Below are 22812 nucleotides of genomic sequence, written 5' to 3'. Positions count from 1 at the left end.
GTTAAATTCAGACAATATATCACCCTGAACATTTCACATTATGCTATAATGCAACAGTATGTGTAGTCTCACCTACTAAGGTGAGATAAGTGACAATAAGTCATCTAAGACAACTTGTTGAGGAGATTTGGGTATTTAGATGATGGTTTAGGGTGCATGGGGTCTATTGCAACAAAGAGCCTTTGGTACGTCTCAAATGTGTGCTGCAGTTGTGGTGGATATTTCATATCCAGGAAATAAGTAAGTCCAAACAGTAGGCAGCATGCTTGTGACAAGTTGTAAAGACCTCTGACCACTGGATGTCCTTCGATGACAATGCCAATGGCATTGGGCTGATGGCACATGTCAACTTTCATTGTGCAACCGCTGGGCGTACACCTCGGTCTCATCACAACTCTATAGGTGGAGACAAAAAAATTAGGAGTTTGGTTAGAGAAACAGGTAATGAGATAACAGGCTCGCTCTACATTATTCCGCTTATTCCACAGCTTATAATAGGGCTACTCATAAAGGTTACTCGGTCGGGATGGTTAACTTTACCACTGATGAGCACGACTCTCTGGAGGAAGCCAGGTCACACTGATGAGCTAACAATGGAGCTAACTAATGCTCTGTTAGCTCTTTCCCTTTGAGCACAAATATTGATTTAAAAAAATGATTGTATTTGTTTAAAAAAACAGTCAGCCCTTCAATAATCAGAACTCCATGGCAACGATATGTTATACATGGTAATAGTCTGTTATATAGAAATACCAGATCGCAGAATGAAGTGATTGACCAATCAAAATCAAGTATTCAACCAAGCCTTGTTGCAGTAATGTTAGTGGTAAATGTAATGACTTCACTTTAATAGTTTTCAACAAGATAAAATTGATAATCACTGAAGATATTCAGTGGATTTACGTCTCCAAAAAGACACTGCATCGTAGACCTCAATAAGATAAGGAAATGAGGGCCTGTTGGAGTGTTTAAGGCAATCTATGAATTTCACGAGGATTCGGACACTATATCAAAACACCCTTCCTTATAACTACCACTGAGTTCCTCATATTATTGACATTCCCATATTTTTTTATAATTTAGTTCTACTGGATAATTTCTACTTATAGTTTAATTATTAACATGTGTTACATTGCTCATAATGATAGCTGCCAAAAACTCCCCACTGTGAGAAAATCGTTTTTTATTCTGCTTTGTTCAACTGCATAGCCTACTATAACAGACATAAACATTATCATTGTATTTATAATTCATTTAACATTATTTATGTATATTCAGTTCATACTAAGTGTGACTTCCAAAATACCCTACATTGCGAGATTTTATCACAGTATATACTGATTTGTTTGTTTGTAATGTAGCCTACTTTTCTGTCTTTCTCTCTTATTTTTTCCTTTGTGTGTGATGTCCGTTTTTATGCTGCACTTTGTGCATTTTATTATTAATGTTAGCGGCTTCGTTTCCGTGTGGAACTGGTAAACAAAGCTTGAACTTCGACAATCACATCTCTGTGTTTAACCTTAGTTGTAATTACCTTGCGTTAGCGTCTTTTGTCTGGGGGATTTTATCAAACCATTTATGCTTCAAATGTCGTGTAACGTTAACGTTACTGCAACACACCACGTTACTGCTAAATAAATGAAGCGAGGTGGCAGATACAATGTAGACCACGAGTCGATAAAATTCACGGCTGAAACGTGGTAACGTTAGCAAAGCCTACATTACCTAGCTTGTCTGTAGCCTGTCTTAATTGAATATCAGTTAAATCTGCTTGGCTTAGCCTACACTGAATCTCTTTGCTTCGGGTGTCTGTTTTCAGTTAGCGTTAGGATGCGTTATAAATACGGTAACAGCCCCGACTGCCGAGGTAGCTTACTGGACCACCGGGCAGCTAGCTAACAGCTAGCTAGCCATGCATCCAGGTCAGTTAATACGATTTAGCTAACGTTTACTGCCGAACAGGACCTCTAGAATAATCGGTTTAGTACAAATTCACCAATCATTCAGCAATAATTTGGCTAAAATTGCTTAACTTACTGTTTTAACCAGCATCCGTTCAGTTCTGCAGCGCCGAGGGTATGAAGTTTTCAAGCAAGCTGCTGATACCTGTTGCCCACGTGCCCGCCCCGACACTTCAGATATCAGGGGGAAAGTGATGACTACTTGTTTTGTATAACCTTCGTGTAATACAGCAATCACAGACATAAATACTCACATAGATTGTGTATGTGAGCTCACTTTTATAACACTTAATGTACACAATAATCACATAGTAATAACTACTCAAATAAACTTTGATAGTTTTATTTAAAATATATTGTTGTGTGTGTACTGACAGATTGTAGGTAAAGGCAAGGTATGTTGATACTTTTTAAGATAAAACAGATAAAATAAAGTAAATCACAACTATTTAAAATATATTAAACCTACATGGTGGGTGTAGCACTTATTACAGTGTACATGTATATGCCCAAAGCCCAGAAACCAACCCCATTACTGGAAAACTACCTGGTCCCATTGTGTTTGAGCAATAATAGAGACCAGCATAGATGTCATTTTAGCCATAGCCAAAATTTGGAACAGCTTACCAGATGATGTGAGATATACAGTATATTTTTCAAAACAAGTGTAGAAACTTTTAGGAAATGGAAAGAAGACATTGGTGAATGTCAAATCTCAACAGTATCAGGCTCACAGATGTATGGACCCACAAATGCACGACTCAGGTACGTAGGAATGCCAAAAGTTTATTTAAGAAGACAGAATAAACTTACTGGCAACAGTGTCCAAAAACGACAGGCAAAAGGGAGAATCCAAAATACAGTCAGTGGTCAAAATCCAAGGGAAACAATCAGGTATATAATTCAGGACACAAGGAAAAACGCTCGAAGGCTGTACACGGGGGAAGCAGACAATCTCGCACTGGGGTAAGAGGAAGACTGAACTTAAATACACCAAACAGAGAAGACAATGAGACACAGGTGCAAAACATTAGGGCGGGGACAGGTAATCACTAACGGTGGGAAAAGGAAACAACAGGAAGTAAAACAAAGACAACACAAGGAAAACAGGGAATTAAAAAATAAAACAGGAAATGTGAAAACAACCCGAAAAAATAAGAATCTACAACAAAACAATAACTTGACATAGGAGCGGAACGTGACAAACAGGGTATGAACAAAGACCATTGTTATGCACTGTAATATACATTTCAGAAAAAGGCTTCAAGATGAAACCATAAACAAAAATGTGGTTAATTCTTGGGCAAAACATTGCATTTTCTTTGCTGTTATTATATAATTAAAGGACAGAATTTTGATCCAGCTGTCAGAAAAACTTCCAGGAGAGCTGTTTCAGTCAGCAGTAATGGAAGTTCACCGTTAGTTTTCAACTTAACTTTTCAGTCTTGTGCTGGTGGTGTGTGGTAGAGTGTGTACACTGGGGGCTACATGGTAATTTTAGCTCTGAACAAAGAGGACTCCCCTGATAATATGCCATTATTATAAAAGCCCTCAAGACACAGGACTTAGGAATTAACCCTCTTTACGAAGCATTCAGTGAACATGTGATGCAGCTGCTCTGTGGAATCAAATGTTTGTTGGGAATGAGTGAACTTCAGTTACAGTACTTGATATGGGGAATGCATCTTTTCTCAGACTCCATACAGGAATTCTTCTAACAATCAAGCCCAAAGGCAGTTGAGGCTTCAGTACATGAGTACATGTTTCCCCTTTGGCCATGATTGACCTTTACTTTTTGTGCTCTTTGCTGTACAGACATCACATCACCGTGACAGAACAAAATGCCCAACATCCTCTGCTGCACAGCTGTGGAGGTATGCATATATACAGTATACACAGCCCCTGGCAGGGTCTCCACTATAAATGATCTGTTCACTAAGATTCTACATAGAAATGATATTAGCATCACTATTGTGCTATTAGGAACTTCATTGTCTCTATTGACTAGCCTAGTCAGAATGAGATGCCATTTATTTTTTTTTTCAGTCTGACATTGTGTTCATGTTAGCCAATTTCTTTTTGGAAGGCTTTGTTTTGCCCTAACCAATCAGTAGAGAGTTATGTATGTCCCTCTGACATTATTGTTTGATTCATTAAATATTTGATTTAAAAGTTGTTTCATGTTTTAGTAAGTAACAATCTTGTGTCCATAAATGTGTCAATATAACATAAACAAACACTATGGGTATGTAAAACAAATTAACAAAACAACAGCGTCTTTTTTGTTTTGTGGTTTTCTCAATATTATATGGATTTACAAACAAATAAGTAGGTCAATATCTAAGTGTATACCATGGGTAGACTCATAAATAATATAGTGGAGGAGGTTCTGATTAAGCACTCAATCATCAGTTCAAACATCATCATGATCATCATAAAGACGAGAATAAATCATATCATATCACAGTCTAAAGGGAAGATTGCTATTTACTGAGCACCTTCACCTGCTCCCCAAAGGATAAACCTTTTCCATTTTGGACACTCCATGAGGTTTTCTCTAGTACAACCATTAGACCACTACTGTATAATGGCACAAATGTCATAATCTAAGACAGATTTGTATTATGAATTTTAATTAACAAAGCCTCTAAACACCATTAATGGGGCTTTTTTTGCCCTTTGTTATATAATTACAAGAAGACAAAAAGAGATAAATATGGATAAAATAGTAAAATATTGCTGCTCCATAACAGGTGAATAAGAAAACATGTACCATACAGCCTGCTACTTCATAGTAAGAAAAGCATTTTCTATCTTGATTAAAAACTCCCTGAACACTGCCAAGATTGTTCTTGTTGTTGTCTCAGGAGAAACTGATCCGTAAGCAGAATTTCCTGGAACACTAGCTAGCTCGGATCAAGACTTTTGTTCCATTTGTGAGATTTTGGACAGTGTGATTAAACAAAGCATACAGTTGAGACGTCTATTAGAAGCCCCACTGTAAATAATGGCTGTGAAATCTACAGTTATTTAGTTTAGATTTTCACAGTAACATTACTGTATATGATTTTTGCAGAATGTTGTAAAGTTTTGTTAGTAAAATCTAAAAGATGTGTTTGTTAATCTCTGAGGAAGGAGCGAGGCTTGGTCCAATGAAGATTAAACAAAAGATTGAATTAAACAGAATGATGAAAATGACATGATAAAATGCAAATGTTAAACTGCAGCTGACAGCGGACTGGATCTATGCTTCTCCCTGATGGAGTCACATAAAAACAGTCCCGAATCATTGTAAGTTTCACCATATGTTTCCTGCACCTGGGGGCGGTTCTATTTCCCATGTATATTAAACCCATTCCCATTGGCCCATCATTGGCATGGTGACAGGTTGGATGTATTTCGTTGGTTTCTTCGCTGTCCAATGAGGCAGGACATGCTCTGAGGTCTGCCCCTTTGGGGTCACTTCCGGTCACAGTTCAAAAGATTCTAGCGTGAAGATGTCAAATCTTTACAAGTTTACAGGAATTAATATTGTATTGTCCCATCCTAGTCTAAGTCACCAGGGGGTTGGAGACAGAAGGTTATTTCCTGCTGTGTAGCAGGAAGTTTCTTCTAGTGGCAAGGAAAAACTCCCTTTTATGAAGAAACCTCGGACAGACCCAGGCTCTTGGTAGGCGGTGTCTGACGGTGCCGGTTGGGGGTGATCAACACAACAACACTCTGCAGTTCGCTGTGTGGGGATAATGAGTTTCCTCCTGTATGTTTAAATGGCAGACAATGACCTAATTAACACAACACATTAGAAGCTAGGGTTGGTGTGAGGCATGTCAAATGCTGATTAAGGCTAGTCAGTTGATTCAATCTGGCTGCAGGGTACATATTTTTTATTGAACAAGTTTTGCAAAGCACCAAAAAGACAAAAACGATAGAAAAACAGGTACAGCATTGAAACAGCACAGGGTGAAGACAGGCAGCTAAAAACAATAAGTAATGAGACCAACGTTAAAATTAGATAACAAACAGATAGACAAACAGACTAACAAACAAGCAAAGAAAAAAAAAAAAGGGATAAATAAATGGTAGATAGTATAAATAGGAGTTTCAGGGAGCATGTATTGGAAAGCGAACTCTGCATCCAGGATGCTGTATCTAGGCATCTTCACCATGACGGGTGATACTATTTCCCCGCCCCCCTCCAGGCCAAATCCATCAATCCTGATTTCAACCTCTGGGCCTTAGCAGATCCCAGGTAGTCAAAGAAAGAGTCCCAAATCCTGTAGAATGTGAAGGGTTTGTCTTTTAAGGCCGTGGAAAAGGCTTCAAAAGGGATGATGTACAGTACACAACCACTGATTTAGGGTTGGGGCTTTATCAGAGATCCACATGAGTAGAATACACTTCCTGGCACTGTGCAGCAGACTATGCACCAGTCTTGTGTTACGAAGATCAGCAGGTAACTCATCAGGCAGACCCAACACACAAGTCCTGGCTCCCAGATGTAAAGGGCGCTTAAAGATCTTATCAAGCTGTTGAGCAATTGTGATCCAAAACTGCTGGATTTGGGGGCAGCTCCACAAACAATGAAAAAGTGAGCCAACAGCAGATTGACATTTAGTACAAAGATCTGATATGGCAGGATTAATTCTGTGTCTGACCTCAGGAGTAATATAAAGACGATGTAAAATGTACATAGACATTTTTGAACTGAAAGTATATTGTTTATCAAACATCACCAAATGTTTGAACTTTTTTAAACTCAACAGTTTACAATAAAACCTGTAATACTTAGACTACTGTGATTTTGTCATGTGGACAACATGACAAAATCACAGTAGTCTAAGTATTACTGTAAAAAAATCCCAATATAGCCACTATAGTACTGTAAATAGTAAAGTAAACTACTGTATTTTTACTTTTTTATCTTATCTTTCTTTTAACTCATAATGACATACCATGGGATTTTTATTTTACAACCTAAGTTTTATCTTTTTTTTTTCCTTTCACTGGCGGAAATGGGCTTCATAAATGTATCCAATGAGGATCAAAAGACTTCAACGGTCAGTCACGTCATCGCAAACAGCAAAAAGCTCTAGAATCTTTTGGAAAATCCTGATTCTCTGTATACTGAACTTTGTCAATAAAATAAATAAATAAAAATAAAGAATCTTTGGGAAACAGAATGCAGCACTTGCAATTCTGACTCGTTAGTGACAGAAAATCAGTACTAATTAGTAGTACATACTCAAATTTCAGTTTCTTTACACAAGGCTTTGTCTTGTGGTTGTATTCATTTTTTTCGTCTTTGTGTTGATTTCTTTCACTTTTTGTCTGTGAGGAATTCAGCGAAAACGTATCTGTGAGAGCTCCTACGGAGACGTCTCCACGGCCATTAACGTTAGTGCTACAGGTAACGTTAGCTACCTTATGTAGTTAGCTAGCTAGCTGGGAGAAGATTTTTTTCCACCCTTGGCCTCTGCAGGAGTTTCCAACCTGGAATCACGGATCCTCCACCAAATGGTTGTCGGGACTTCCAGAAAATCAGTAAGTAACGTTACCATCACTAGGACCAAAACAAATAGTTTTCTGTGTCAGGCTGTGGTGAGCCACAGGTATCGTAGGTAGCGCTAGGAGTATAACCAGTTAGCTTGCCATCAAAATTAATTACTCATGCAAGCACTGTAATTTCACCACAGCTTCAATTACTGCATTACTTGTTCGACATTTGAGCACACACAGAAATTTAGCTAACTTTAGATTTCCATGTGTCATAGCAGAATGCTTTGCCACTTTTGTGACATGTGGCGCCGTTCAAAGCCACATGTACTGTTTTCACAAGAAGACAGCTAAACCAGGACTTGAAAGGCAAATTGATGGAGTTGATTTGGCTTGCACTGTTGAAGGTTGTAGCTGTGTCAGCAAATTTTTCAAGCTTACGTGACCATCTTCATTGGCATATTAAAGAAAGTGTCATGCCCCTATATTAATTGTTTAAAACATTTTCGTGTCCGTTCATCCTTTGCCTCACACTTGAATCGGAAACACAAGAATATATCTAGTTCTTCATGTATTAACCAAAGTTCTACCAGTGCTACTAACGTCACCTGTGCCTGCATGAAGCAGACAGTGAACTAGATCACACTTTTGAGACAACTTTTAACGATGATAATGATAACACAAATGATGAAGTGGACACAGATGATTTTATGAACAATCTGGCCATGTTTTATCTCCGAATGCAGGCTAAAATGCTGTCACCAGCCAATACAATTCAGACCTTAATAGAGGAAATACAAGAGGTGCACAACACTGGTTTGACCCATCTTTTGTCTAGGATGCATGAAGCAAAAGCTGACAAAGCTGAATGTGCCTGAAAGTGATATTAACTAGTCCAGGCCACTAGCCGCTAGCTTGTTAACAAAGTCCATAGGAAAGCACTAGCCACTTAGCCAGCAGCTAACTTAAACTTCTTTCTGTCTTCTTGTGCCGAGTAGTCCACTCAAACAGACAGAACTATCACCATTAACATTTCGTATAAGAGTCCTGGTTTAACACTCTCACTAAACTGGTGCGTTACATTAACATTAACCTCTAGTATTTCTCATTCAGCCGACAACACGCTTCTCCCCTCTTATTCGTTCCTTCGCTATTTTCCTCCTTTGTTTTCATACGTTGTCTTTATGTTTCACTCGCTCTACTCACTTCCTTGTTACTTTGAACTCAAATGTGATTGACTCGTTCACAAAACTTTCAGAAATAAAATTAATTCACGAAACATTTGTGTAACTCTTTCTTCCTATTCTTAAAGGCATTTTCAAAGCATTTTCACATACATTATTACACAACAAATATTAACATTATTAACAAATATATATATTAACAAATAAAACATGAACATTACCCAAGATGCATTTCTCTCCTTGAGCAAATAATAACTTCATTGCTGGTCAATAAATCTTTAACTTTTTAACCTTAAATTCTATTTATTAAACTATGAAATTATTTATTATAACTTGTATATCTTATATTAATGAATACATTTCAACCGGGTTACACCATCAATACGTTTCTTTCACTGTTAGGATGTAACTGACAAGGACTCGTACAGTGAAACTCCAGTGGGAATTCTCTGCCTTGGTCAAGAAAATACCCAGCTCAACCCATCCAGAGTAGGGATCATCTTGGAAGGGTCTGTGGTAATGGATGAACTGGCCAACCTGCCTCAGGCCTTCTGTGTCCTTTTCGGACTGATCTATGCCCTGCACCTGGACTACCCCAAGTGCATGAAAAACACTTTCAACTTTATTCAGCAAGTAATGCTCAAATTGGGTAGAAGTGAGCTGGTACCCAAAATTCAAACTTTGAAAAATCAGCTGGAAGCATGAAACAAGGTTCGAAATGGATCTACTACTGTTTCAGATTTGTTTGCCCCAGTTTGTAACGTTGGACTTTTAGGAAAACATGTTTACTGTTGTGTATGGTTTGGGGTACATGTGTCCTATGGTATTTGCACTGATTTTTGCGGAAGATTCCATGACACAGGCTTTGATTAAATTTTATTTCAAATGAGTTGGGTATTTTAGTTACATTACCAATTAAAAAGCAGATGTCTTGGTGCATTTTGGATTTTCAAGATATATAGAGTAGATATTTTAGTCATGTTTAGTCATATAAATGGGAATGTTCAACTATATAACATTTTCCCTAACAGAAGTGTAAGCTGTAATACAGTTTTAATGTGATTTGTTGTGATAATGATGTACACATGCTTGAGCACAATAAGTGATTTTGTTAGAATAGAGGCATGATGGTGCTAGACTTAATGCTTCATGCAATGTTCAGGACATGAATGACACACATTTTGCCACAGTTTCAGGCTTATGATTCAAGGTTGTTAAAGCAGGGGGAAACAACCTGTAACTTCATGCTGTTTTCAAATAAAACAGTAAAAAAAAAGACTTTTGTTGTATTGCGTATTTGTCTTAATGTAAATGTTCTAGTTTAGCACATTCAATGAATACAAAGGTTTAGTCACTTTAACTTAAAATAGTAAGTGGAGTTCATGTGACAAGGCAATTGATATTACAAGATTGTAAGTGAAATCAATTTGGCATTCAGTGTTTTGAACTTAAAATAATAATTCCACCCTTTCAATCATTTAAGTTAAATGCACTCAAGTTTTCATAACCCATTACTTAACGTTTTTAAGGCAACCGGTTTCCTCAAATTTTTTAAGTGAATTCAACTTATCCGGGCTTACAGTGTGTGTTATTGCGGCTAGCCTAAAGCAGACATGAAACAAGTGTTGCAAGCATTGTCTTATATCACGGACATGACGAAGACCTAAAGAACCACAAGGAAAAAAATAGTTCTTCAATTATCTCTTTCCAAGCGAATCTCATATTAAAGTATAACAATGCTTGGGGCGCCTGGATAGCTCACCTGAGTGTGCGCCCCGTGTACGAAGGTCCCTTACTCCGGATTTCCACTGAATGCAGAACGTCTGCGGACCAGCTCCGCTGCGGAACGGCTTCGTGCTCCGCCGTCCGTCAATACCCACTAGGTCCGGATTTGTTGCGGCACGGCTGCGGCCATGACTGACAGCTGTAGTCACGAGGACCCACAAGATCTCTCGAATTCATGTAGAATAGAACCACAAAACCAACAACAGTTTGTTCCCATCCAGAGGAGTAGAGGGGAAACAACTCTGTGCTGTGTTTTCAAGGTGTAGCGCATGGAAATATGATCCACTGTGAGCACAGTGTATTTTATTTTGAAAATTAACCGGATGTTTATTTTGTTTCTGTGCTCGACTTCCTGTCCTGCACTATCTGCCATGTGCTGAACTGCTGCAGAGCTCTCCGGCGTCCGGCAAAAATAGAAGCTCTGCGTATCTGCTCCGGAGGGCTGCGGACCGCCGGAGCTGGGATGCAGTTGGAACGCAGCCGTTCTGCAGTCAGTGGAAATTGGGGGTTACCTTTGCTGCATGTCATTCCCCCTCTCTCTCCCATTTCCCATCTTAAGCTGTCCTGTCTAATAAAGGCCGAAATGCCACAAAAAAGTAGAACAATGCTAATTGTATAGTATGTTGAAAAAAAAAAGAGCAAGAATCTGTGGAAATTTTAAGTTGTGCAGACAAAGGCACACTATCACTGATTTTGAGTAATATTTGTTTAAATATAGTATGCAGATCATGACTTATTACCCTAAAAAACACTACTGGTGAAAGTGTTTAGTTGTTGTATTTATACATGTATTATATAAAAAGACTTAAGGTGGGTGTCCATATACGCGTTGTTTTCACGGATGGGATCGCTCCGCTTCCCAGCATTGCATGCTAGTGGGCTCGCCACCAGTTTCTCTTCACTGACCACTGACAAGCAAAGAAAACAGTCAACACCTTCCTATAACCGCGATGGCTGCAGCTGATTGGATGAACGCATCACGTGTCTGCTCCGGGATTTCAAAACCAACCGTAATGGCGGCTCGTTCGGAATACGATCTCGTATTTTACAAAAGTAATTCACTGAAACGTTTCTGAAAACATTTTAAGCCAGAAATAGGCTATGCAGTTGCTGAATCTGTCTTCATTTCAGATCGACAAAGCTGAGTTTAAAAGATTTCCATCAGCTTTTGTGAGGCGGTGAGCCGAGTCGCCCGATCCTCATTTGCATAATATATATAATAACTTTGTGCAAATGAGGAGTGGGCGACTCAACGCCCCTCTTCTCCATGCTACCAGAATGCATTGCACGGCTGCTCCCATAGAGATGACTCGGAAGCGGGGAAATGACGCTGACAAAGGACACACACCATTAGTAGGATGGGGTTAGCAAAGGGGTTCCTTGAGACTGCTGAAGAGGATTTTTCTTGTTCTGCACCGTTAGGCTCATAGGCCTTCACTTTAAATTCTGATCCCAATTGTTTTACACTATAAACTATCCTCTTTTGCGTATTCGTTAAAAGATCTCTTAACCAATGGACTTAAAATAAAATCACTGAGACGATATATTACAATGAACACTTTTAGTAACAGTACTTTAAGATATAAGGCACATGTGGGCTCACTAACCCCCAATTTCCACTGACTGCAGAACGGCGGCGGTCCGCAGCCCCCGGAGCAGATACGCAGAGCTTCTATTTTTGCCCGACACCGGAGAGTTCCGCAGCAATTCAGTTTTCAATGGAAACAAACTGTTGTTGGTTTTGTGGTTCTATTCTACGTGAATTTGCGAGATCTTGTGGGTCCTCGTGTCTACAGCTGTCAGTCATGGCTGCAGCCATACCGCAACGAATCCGGACCTAGTGGGTATTGACGGACGGCAGAGCATGCAGCCGTTCCGCAGCGGAGCCGGTCCGCAGATGTCCTGCATTCAGTGGAAATCCGGAGTAACTGGGGTTTCCGATACCTCCCAAGTCAAATGAGCAATTCTTTACAGTTTACAGTCTCTTTTTATTCCCTTTGGGCACTTGGTCCTCCTCCTCCTCAGCATGGGGGATGCTTCATGCATCCCCGGATGGCAGCTGTCTGTTCATTCCTCCAAATGGGATTGACAGACACCCCGTCTCCTTGTCGTGACCTTATTGACCAAACGCCTGAACACACATCTCTACTTGACTATTTCCTGCCATAAAACCTCTCACACAAACACACCATCTCTGAGAAACACACAATCTTTGGGGTAAACATTTAACCATATGGTACCCCCTACAACCTTAATTACCTCTTCTGTGTCCCTGCTTATCTCATACCCCCAACTCATAAAAGCATAAACTAAGTTTATGACTTACCAGCTGAACTTTCTATGCAACCGAGGTCATTCTAACTACTCCCTCAATGATTTGCTCACAGCTCTTTTTGCAACATGACCAACTGTAACTATAACTGCTAATATTCTATAATCATGTCTACAATAATAGAAATATCTCAACACTGCATATGCACAATTTTTCACTACACCTCTGTTACAGAACACTGAACTCATCAGTGATTGTTCAACACGCTGTGGAGTTGTTTCTCAACTGGCTCCATACATTAAGACAAATACAATTATGTTAATTATGCACACCGTCTTACACCTCTAGGGAAGAATTTCTTTTCGACTTTCAGAAATTCAAACAGTGATCTCTTGCTCTCACTCAAGGCTGATTTTGCTGAATTTTCCTTTTTAGATCTTTTGTTGTTCTGTGCTGCCAAAGTCTATTACCTCAGGCCTGTGTGCATTGTGCTTCCACAGCAGGGATGTCATATTAAGAAAACACACGTCCATCAGAAACGTATGTGGATGCACCTGAACAAAAACAGGCAGACTGTTGTTCCTTTTTTTTAAGTAGACAGTGTGTTTGTGAGTTTTTAACCAAAATACCTGTAATTTGTCTCCCATATCAAATTGTTTCATTTTAGTCAGTGGTTTCAGGAAACTGAATTACTTGGCACATTGAATAGTTAACTGTATCCTATCCAGTATTCATGTATTGAAACAGAGCTGACAGGACAGACACAAATGCAGCTACAGCTTGTGGAAAAAGGAACTTGAAGAAAGAGGCTGTCGACATTCATTAGTCACAATCCATAAAGTGAAATTTTGGTGCAAGACCATATATTGATTCATATATTGATTTGTCTATGTTTTTTTCATAAAGATACAACCACAAGTCAGAACAGAATATTTCCATATTTATGCAAACAAGTGCAGCAAAAGTAACCGAGGAGTTGACCAACAGACAAACAGTAAAGATTGTCTTGCTTATAACAAATTGGTCAGTTGATGTGTTTTTCATTTATAATAGAAGGCTCACTTTGTGTAGTGTGGCAAGGTCATTCATCAATCTACATTGTACTGAATCAGGGAAAGAAAAACATTTAATTAGGAAAAAAGAATGAGCTGTAATCAATTGAGTTTGTGTGAGGATTAATGTAAGTAATTACAATGAAGCACGATGACATGCTTCTTTGTCAATGTATGTTACAAAAGGCCACATATACAGCACAATTGCAGTACAGAGTGAGTGTTATCACTCATTTTAAAGGATATTGCTGGTATTTGTTTTGTATTTTTCTTACTGTCATCCAAACCCATGAATAGATGAGAACAGACAATGTGTTAATCCATCTATCAATACTTTCTGACCTACCTGTTTGTGCCTCTCAACTCCAAGCCTAATGGTTTCTACTAAAGAAGTAAATCTTTATAGCCTAGAAATGTAGATGCACCCTAGCGGAAGCAAATGTAATTTGCAGCCAGGATCAGTCTAGCAACTCTCCGTTGGCTTGCGAGCTGGAAAAAACAAATTCTGGTCAGGTCAATCACATCGTGTATAGAGTCGGTAGGCGGGTTTAACATAAGGACGGCAGAGTTGCGACGGTTCCGCGTGAATTCCCTGCTACTTGAAAACAAAGAAGATGGCTGCTGCTGCTGGTGAACAGTGGTCTTTCAAATCGGCTTTAGCCGCGACTCTGGAAGACTTGGAGTTAAGCACTGAAGTCATTCTTAAAAAAGGAAGATGTGTTCGGAGTTTTGCTGACCGGATACGGCAAAGTTTAATCTATCAACTAGCGTTGCTCTGGTTGGCTATGAGTGCAGAGGGAATTTGAAAGACAACCATTTAATCCGCCCCTCGGATTGAGCCCTGCCAATGGCGAGTTCTCAGAAGCGACATCTTGATGTGGGTCTGGCTTGTCAGGCTAAAATCTTTAAGAACTGGCCACAAATGCCTCTACATAGTTACATTTAAAAAAACGAACAGGATCAACGGAGATAGATTCTACCCAACCAAAAATAAATTGTTGAAGGGCCTTGAAGGGCCGGGGAAGACGACTCTCCGATATTTTTAATTTGGACTGCAGTAACTATTTTAACTGCTGTCAGTATTTCATATTGGACCTTTAACAAAAGATTTTCCTCCATTGTCACAACTGCATATTGGGGCTTCAACAAAGTCTCTCTGATATTTCTATCTGCCTCCCTTCACTTCTCCCATTCAGAGGAAATGGGAAATTTTGTCATGTGTGCCCTGCACTTTACAAGTGCTGCTGTCACACTGGTACACAGCTACTCTGCTAGAGGCACAGAATAATTGTCTGTGTTACCATTTTGGCAGGTGAAATTGTTTAAAGTCGTAATACTCATTCTGGCCACAAGAGGCTGATAAGCACTACCACCAATGTTCTAAATAGGACTGAATGCTTGTGATGTCCAAATGAAGCTTTATGATGCATTCTTTCTTTCTGAGCCCAATAGATGTTCAACAAAGGCTGAAAAGCAAATTGAAATGCCATTCCTTGAGCCTTTTTATTAAAAATTTCGTTGGCTCAAAAAATACAAATAATGGTTCATGAAGCCTCATTTGGACATAACTACAAAATACATTCATGTTTTCCTCCAGGTGTGAGTTTTAATGTTTCCATACACTCTAAAATGAAGAACATATATTGTGTGTTAGCAAGTAAAGTTACTGTCCTGCCTTTTCTTTTGGCTAGACATGTATTTTAATCAGACCTAGAACAAGGGGTAGTGGTGGACTTCAGCCTATTGTGGCCAAAATAAGTATTACAACAAAACAAGATGTATACAATATATCTTAGACTACTAAGTGAATTGTGCAAATATTTGTGCAAAAGAAGTCTGACAGAAGTTAAAGTCAGGGAGTAATATATAATAGTAATAGTATAAGTAATATACACCATTATAGATATATTACTACTTCTTATACTCCCACAGTTATTATAATACTAGTAATATCGGGACACGGTGAAGGTGAGTATTAAAGTGCTTGTTACAAGCAAACTGAACTACATTTGTGTAATTTCTGTAAAAAAACAAACTATCGCAAAAGCTTTTGGATTTTGGAACTGTGAGTATCCAAATAAACTACAACCTAACATTGTTTTATGTTTTTATAATGTAATAATAATAATAATAATAAGATTTTAGCATTTTCTCCTTACTTAGAAAAAGAGAACTTGAAGTAGCTTTGAAGCAACATGTGTAGTAAAATAAACTGATATCCAGCAAATAAAACTAACCTTCCTACAGCAAAGTCTATTCTCATGTTTTAATATGAGGTCTATGGATAATCAACATATGCCCATGGGAGCGGTATCTTTCACTTCCCCTGCATTTCTTTAATTAATAAATCCATGTAATTAATTCTGTTACTTTTGTCCCACTAAAAATTCATTAGCTTCAGATTGGTGACCCACTTTTCTGTTGGTCCTATCAGTGAGCAGTCTGTTTTGGGTGTCATTTCACATCAGCAATTTCTCTGCCACTGAGTGAATACATTGGGTTAGGTCAGAGCTGATTGGTCGATTTCAGACTAATCCAGTGTCTGCACTGACACATTTTCTGTTTGTATTCAAAACAGAACGGTCAACATATAACAGCTTACAAGACAAAAATGCCATTTAGAAACTCTGTATAATCTGTATAGCTTTGGCTTGTATAGACTGTATCTTGCAGAAGCATTTGTTGGCTGGGTTGTGACTAACAGAAGATAAATCCTATCACATCCTAACACAGCGTTAACTATTGTTTTATCAATGAATCAGTGAAGCCATAGGTAAAACACCTGTTTCATTTTTTAAAACTACAAGCATCTAGTCTGGTATTAAAGTATGAGCATTTACAGTGAATTTAGTTGCTTGTAAAGCCCTCTGCATCAAATTTGTGATATTGATCTGTATAAATAAAATAGACTTGACTTGACTTTCCTGCTACTGATAATGTAGTCTCGCGTTGCCAGACCGATCTCCACAGTGCTGTGGAGTAAGGTCTGGCTACACCACAGATACATTCTGGGGATACTGCACATCTACTTGACCCTCTTCAGTTTGCATATAGGGCTGGCCGGGAAGTAGAAGATGCCACTGCCACTTTATTAAACCTTTTTTGTCAGCTTTTGACACAATCCAGCCCCACATTCTAATTGATAAACTTATAAATATTTTTAGTTTAGATTTTAACATTGTAGGCTGGATTCTTGACTTTTTAACATCCAGAACTCTGAGAGTGAGGGTTAACGGATGCACGTCTGGGGAATTGATATCCACTGGGTCACCCCAGGGTTGTGTCCTTTCCCCTCTCCTCTATATTCTTTATACCGACGTCTGCCGTAGTCGGCATGAAAACAGGTCGATTTTGAAGTTCGCTGATGACTCTGTAATAGTCAGCCTCCTACGTGACAGTGAAAACAGCCACGGTCCTGTAGTTGATGAATTTGTAGATTGATGTGACAATGCATTCCTTCACCTAAATGTGAAGAAAACGAAGGACATGTGCATTGATTTTAGACACAAACCCACTAACAACCAAAAAAACATTATCAAGGGACAGACTGTAGACTCTGCTGAAACCTATAAATATCTTGGAACCATAGTGGATAACTGTCATGACCTGGCTCAAAGGTATGACAAAATGTAGAGAACACACATTTGCTCAATTAAATCAAATGTATTTAAATAAACAAAGGTAAATGTGTTATCAGTTTATCAGTAATGTGTGTAGTGTATGGATGTGTGTAGGTGTTGCAATGTTAGAACGCAAAAGTAACTCAACCCAAAGTCCAAACAAACCAAGCAACCATGAGGAGAGAGAGAGGAAGAGTAACTGCCCAGGCACTCCTATTAATGGACATGTGAGCAATCAGTTCATCCATGTATCAATCATCAGTCCTTATTAGCCAATCTCCAGATCCCAGCAACCAAAAGGACTCAATAAGTCTTGAGGCCTAGGAGCAGTCACCTCCCCTCATCAAGAGCAAGGTCCCACCACAACCTTGAAAAAACAAACAAAACTGTTAGATACAATAAATCACATTTTATACCTGACCACGTCAATATTATCTCTAACACCCATTCAGTTCAGCGCATTATCTACACAACCCAGTGGCCAAAAATCCAAGGAAGCACTTTAATGGTTCATGAAACAAGAAAATGATAGGCAGCTCTAACAAACATTATGACAATGGTGCACGTGACAGGGCATCTGCCACCACACTGTCCTTGCACTTAATATGGCGTATTAAAAAAAAAAATGTTTTTCTCTGGATTAGCGGCCGCTCGCGTTTCTGAAGACAAGACTGTTTACACTGCCTTCTCTATTTCAGGGACCTCTGGAGTTTCTGAAACTAAAGCCTGGTTCACACGGCAGGATAATTAGGCCGATTTTAGCCCCGATTCACCCCTTCCGACAATCTTAAGGATGCTCCGATTATCGTAAAATAATCTGATCAGATATTCCTGCCGTGTGTGGTGTGTTAAGACTGCTCTCGTCTGCTCGGAAGGACGTCGGGATCGCTCCAATCTCAAATCGGGGATATCCAACATGTTGGATTTTTTCGGCCCGATTTCTCCTCGTTTGTGGTGTCCCCCGGGGACAAACGAGCACGCAGCCTGTGGACTGTGGCGTGTAGCCAATCAGAAAGCGAGGTGACAAAGCGCAGAGGAAAGCACCGGGAAACAAAATCAAAACAGCCGGCGGCATGGCGCACCAGAAAGTCTGGTGGACGTCGGAGATGGAGGACCAACTCGTCGACCTGTGACTTCTTTGACCATCGCCTTTTCTTTTGATAACGTTTTTTTCCGGTTAAAAACAAACTACAAACTATCGCCACTGCATCCTCTTCGTCCGCCATGATTGTTTACTCTGAAGTCACGTTTGATCTCGAGGGATTTTGCGAGATTTCCCCTCTGACCTGGGAATGCTCGGGAGTCAAATCGGTTCGTGTGTGATGTGTTGATTTTGCCGTGTGTTGCGCACCACACACTGTACGACCAAAACTGTTAGACCCGTGATTTTTTTATCACCGTGTGTGGGGTCTCTCAGGATTGGAAAATCGGCCGACAATTTTAAAATCTTCCAGCGCTGCCTGGAAGGCACTAGGATTAGGCACTGGTTATGGTTAGGGTTAGGTTTGGGTTAAAACGCAACACCCAGGATGGGCATTGCGAGGGGCACGGGCACAAGAGGACCACTGGTGTAAATAAAACACTTAAAATCTCCTTAAAAAAGCCGGGTTAGGTTATACAAAAATGCTGTTTAAAAGACGGCAGGATATTAAAAACAGGTTAAAAGAACCACTGGACAGGACGGACAGTGGGAGATTAAAACTTTGAATAAAAGGTCAACTCCACAACTACCCCGGTCTCTCTCCCAAAGACATTACAAAATAAATAAAATATATTTATATATAGTTATGTAAGTAAATAAATAGCCTGGCATCACAATACGAATTAAATTATTAGCCCAATATTAAAAACATTATTTATCCTAAAAAAATAAAACATTTAAAAGGTCTAAAATACTGTCTGAATTGCTTGCCCTTGAGGTTAAAAAAACATATACAAACATACCATTAAAAATTAGTAGTAAGTGCTGTGTTTAAAAGTGCTTTAAGAAATAAATAAATAATAAAAAGTGCCACACAATAAATAACTATAAATCATTTAAAATATATAATAGATATGCATCAAACCAATGGTATGTGTATTATCATGTTAAAATCTTGAGGCAAGCAATTCAATTTGTAATAATAATAATAATACATTTCAGCAATAAAGACAAACAATCAAATTATTAAAATATAGATAAGGCAGAGTAAAAATTATAAAGGACAACCAAGGCATCTTTAAAATATTTATAAAAAAAAAATCAAAACATTGACATATTAGGTGGGACCCCCTCTGCAGGTAAAACTTAAAACTCCCCCAAAAAAAAGGGGGGGGGGGTTTGTGGGGAAAAAAAGACAGGAAATAGAGGCATGTTATAAAAGACATAAATATGGAAATATTAAAACAAATAGTTGTTATTAATTATAAATATGGATTAAACAATAAAAAAGGTCATTTAAAATAGAAAACAAAGGAAAAACAAGGAAAACAAAAGAAAGCATGCAGGGGGGTTAAAAGGTTGGATATGGTGCGCTGCAGAGGAGGTCCAGATAAAACCTAAGGAGAGAGGAGACCAGAGCAGTGGGAGGAAGTATTTCTAAAAATACTCTATAAAACTTGGATTAAAAAGAGAAGTGGATCCATTTTAGTATTTTTCATTTAGACCCATGGGGTCTATGGTTTTTAACAGATGGATCCACTTCCTCTCCGCCGCCCGACGCTGAGCCATGGTCCAGGCTCTGTTGCTCTCCAGGCCCATGCTCTACACATTTTGAGAGCCGTGGAGTTTAAAATGTGCATATATAACAGTTGTGCTATCGCCCTTATTTAAAATGTACTGGTGTTGTTTGATTCTTAAATACAGTGCATTTCTTGTCTCCCCCACATAAAATTTGTGGCAGGCCCTGCACCTAATTGCATAAACCACATTAATGGTTGTGTGCTGCAGGACCTGCCCCGGGTTAAGACCAACTTTGCTGTGGGGGTTAAAAATGTGGGGGAGACTCATAAAACCAATATCCGAACCCCGAAGCGCTTCCCTAGGGTCAGTATTCTTATTTAAGTTTGTGTGAATTAAAATATCTTTTAGATTTTTGTTTCTCCTGTAGGCGGAGATCATACGGCAGTCCCTTAGCACGTCACAATCGACCCCCGCCCCCTGGAAATTCCTTTTGATGGTAGGTATAAAATTCCTCAGATTTTCTGAATAGGTAATTACCAGGGGAACGAGGGCGGAATTGGACGGCTGGATGGTGGTTTCTTCTTTGTTTTTGAACTTGCCGATGACCTCCGCCTTTATACCTCTAAGGAAGCGCCTCGAGTAACCCCTCAACCTCATCGCACTAAAAAGTGTACTAGTGGCCTCCTCCACATGCTCCGGGAAGGTGCAAATCCTGTGGAAGCGTATCACCTGGGACTTAATGAGGCCTCTGTACGTGTGTTTGGGGTGATAGCTGGTCTTATGGAGAAGTGCATGGCGGTTGGTGTCCTTGAAATAAACTTTGGTGGCTAGTGTTTTCGTCTGGTCGCCGGAGGTGCGGAAGAAGACCCGTGTGTCAAGGAACTCCACTGTAACGGGTTGTAGGTTATGTTTGAGTTTTATTTTAGGGTGATGTGAGTTGAGGATGTCCAGAAAGGTAAAAAAAAGTCTGCTCAGTGTTGTCCCAGAGGCCGAAGATGTCGTCCAAGTACCGGAAATAGAGCAGAGGTTTGATGGTGAGTTTATGAAATACTGTTTCCTCCCAATGGGCCAGGTAGATGTCTGCGTAGGCTGGGGAATACTTCCGGCCCATTGCACACCCACAAAGCTGGAGATAGTGTTTATTGTTAAAAGTGAAGTCATTTCTAGTGAGTGTGATCTGAAGTAACTGTAAAATGTGGCTGTCGGGTCTGGATGGGTCTGGGTATTTATCAAAAATGTGTTTTATGGCAGAGAGGCCAAGTAGTGTTTCAATATTGGTGTATAAAGAGTCTATATCTATTGAAAAGAGGAGAATGTGACTGGGTGCTTGAAAGTTTTTTATTTTACTAACAAATTTGTATGTGTCTTGGATGTAACTAGGGTGGAGTTTAGAAAGTGGGTTAATGAAATGGTCTATGTATTCTGTGATGTTATATGATTCTGATCCGCAGTCACTTGCTATGGGTCTGCCGACCGGAACAACAGAGGGGACCGTCCAAATCACAGGAGGCTTGTGGATTTTCGGGAGGAGATAGAAGAGGCGAAGCCTGGGCTCATCCGGACCGTCCAGGTATTTTTTCTGTTTTAAGTTAATGTATTTGTTTTGATAAAGGTTGTCTGTAATGTCCCTGATAAGTGTTTGTGTTTCTAATTGTAATGGGTGAGTGAGTGGTCTGTAGTATATGTTGTTATTTAATTAGGGCCCGAGCACGAAAGTGCAAGGCCCCAACGGTGCCTTGCACTGAAAGTGCGAAGGAACCTATTGTTTTTCATAAGATTATTATTATTAGGGCCCGAGCGCCGACAGCGGCGAAGGCCCTATTGAAACTGAAGGAATTATTATTATTCTTTTTCCCGGCAAATGAATTGGCTTTTTGAGGGGCTTAACATATTAAAAAACTCACCAAATTTGGCGGTCGCATCAAGTCTGGTGAAAATTTACGTATTTTAAGGGTTTCGGGAATAAGCGCGCAAAAATGGCTCGCTAGCGCCCCCTAAAAAGTTAAAAAAAATTGAGCCCCTGCAGTGCGTTTAACGTAGACTCACGAAACTTGGTACACATGTGTATCAAGTCAAGTTGCACACAAAACGTCATTGGAGCCATACCCTAAACCCAACAGGAAGTCTGCCATTTTGAATTGAAAGTTCGAAATTAGTGCGATTTTGGCCATTTCCACATGTCGTACTTTAATGAACTCCTCCTAGAGATTTCATCCGATCAACTTCAAATTTGTTCTGTACCATCTTAAGAAGTTACAGATGAAAAGTTGTTAAAAGAAAAAATTTTCGTCATAGGGTATGGCCGTGGCGGTGCGGCCATTTTGTGTGTTTTGCCACCAAAACAGGAAGTGGCTGTAACTTGAGTGTACATTGTCCAATTCGCTCGAAACTTTCCAGGATTCATAAGAGTCCAACCCTGAGGACAAATAACGGCCGATATTTACTTAAAGTCATAGCGCCCCCTAGTGGCAACAGGAAGTAGGCCTAAAAGTCAAGGTGCTATACTTTAACGAACTCCTCCTAGAGATTTCATCCGAGGTACTTCAAACTTGGTCTTTATCATCCCAACACCTTAAAGATGAAAAGTTATTAAAAGAAAAACTTTTCGTCTGACGGTGTGGGCGTGGCGTGGCGGCCATTTTGAGTGTTTAGCGATGAACAAAGAAGTTGTTGTAACTTGAGTGTACGTTGTCGTATCTGCCCGAAATTTCTCACGATTGACAAGGGTCCAGGCCTGAGGACACCTACAGGCCAAATTTGACTTTTGGTCATAGCGCCCCCTG

Source organism: Sander lucioperca, chromosome 23 (genome assembly GCF_008315115.2).
Source record: "Sander lucioperca isolate FBNREF2018 chromosome 23, SLUC_FBN_1.2, whole genome shotgun sequence".
Lineage (NCBI taxonomy): Eukaryota > Metazoa > Chordata > Actinopteri > Perciformes > Percidae > Sander > Sander lucioperca.
This window is presented reverse-complemented; position numbering follows the sequence as displayed.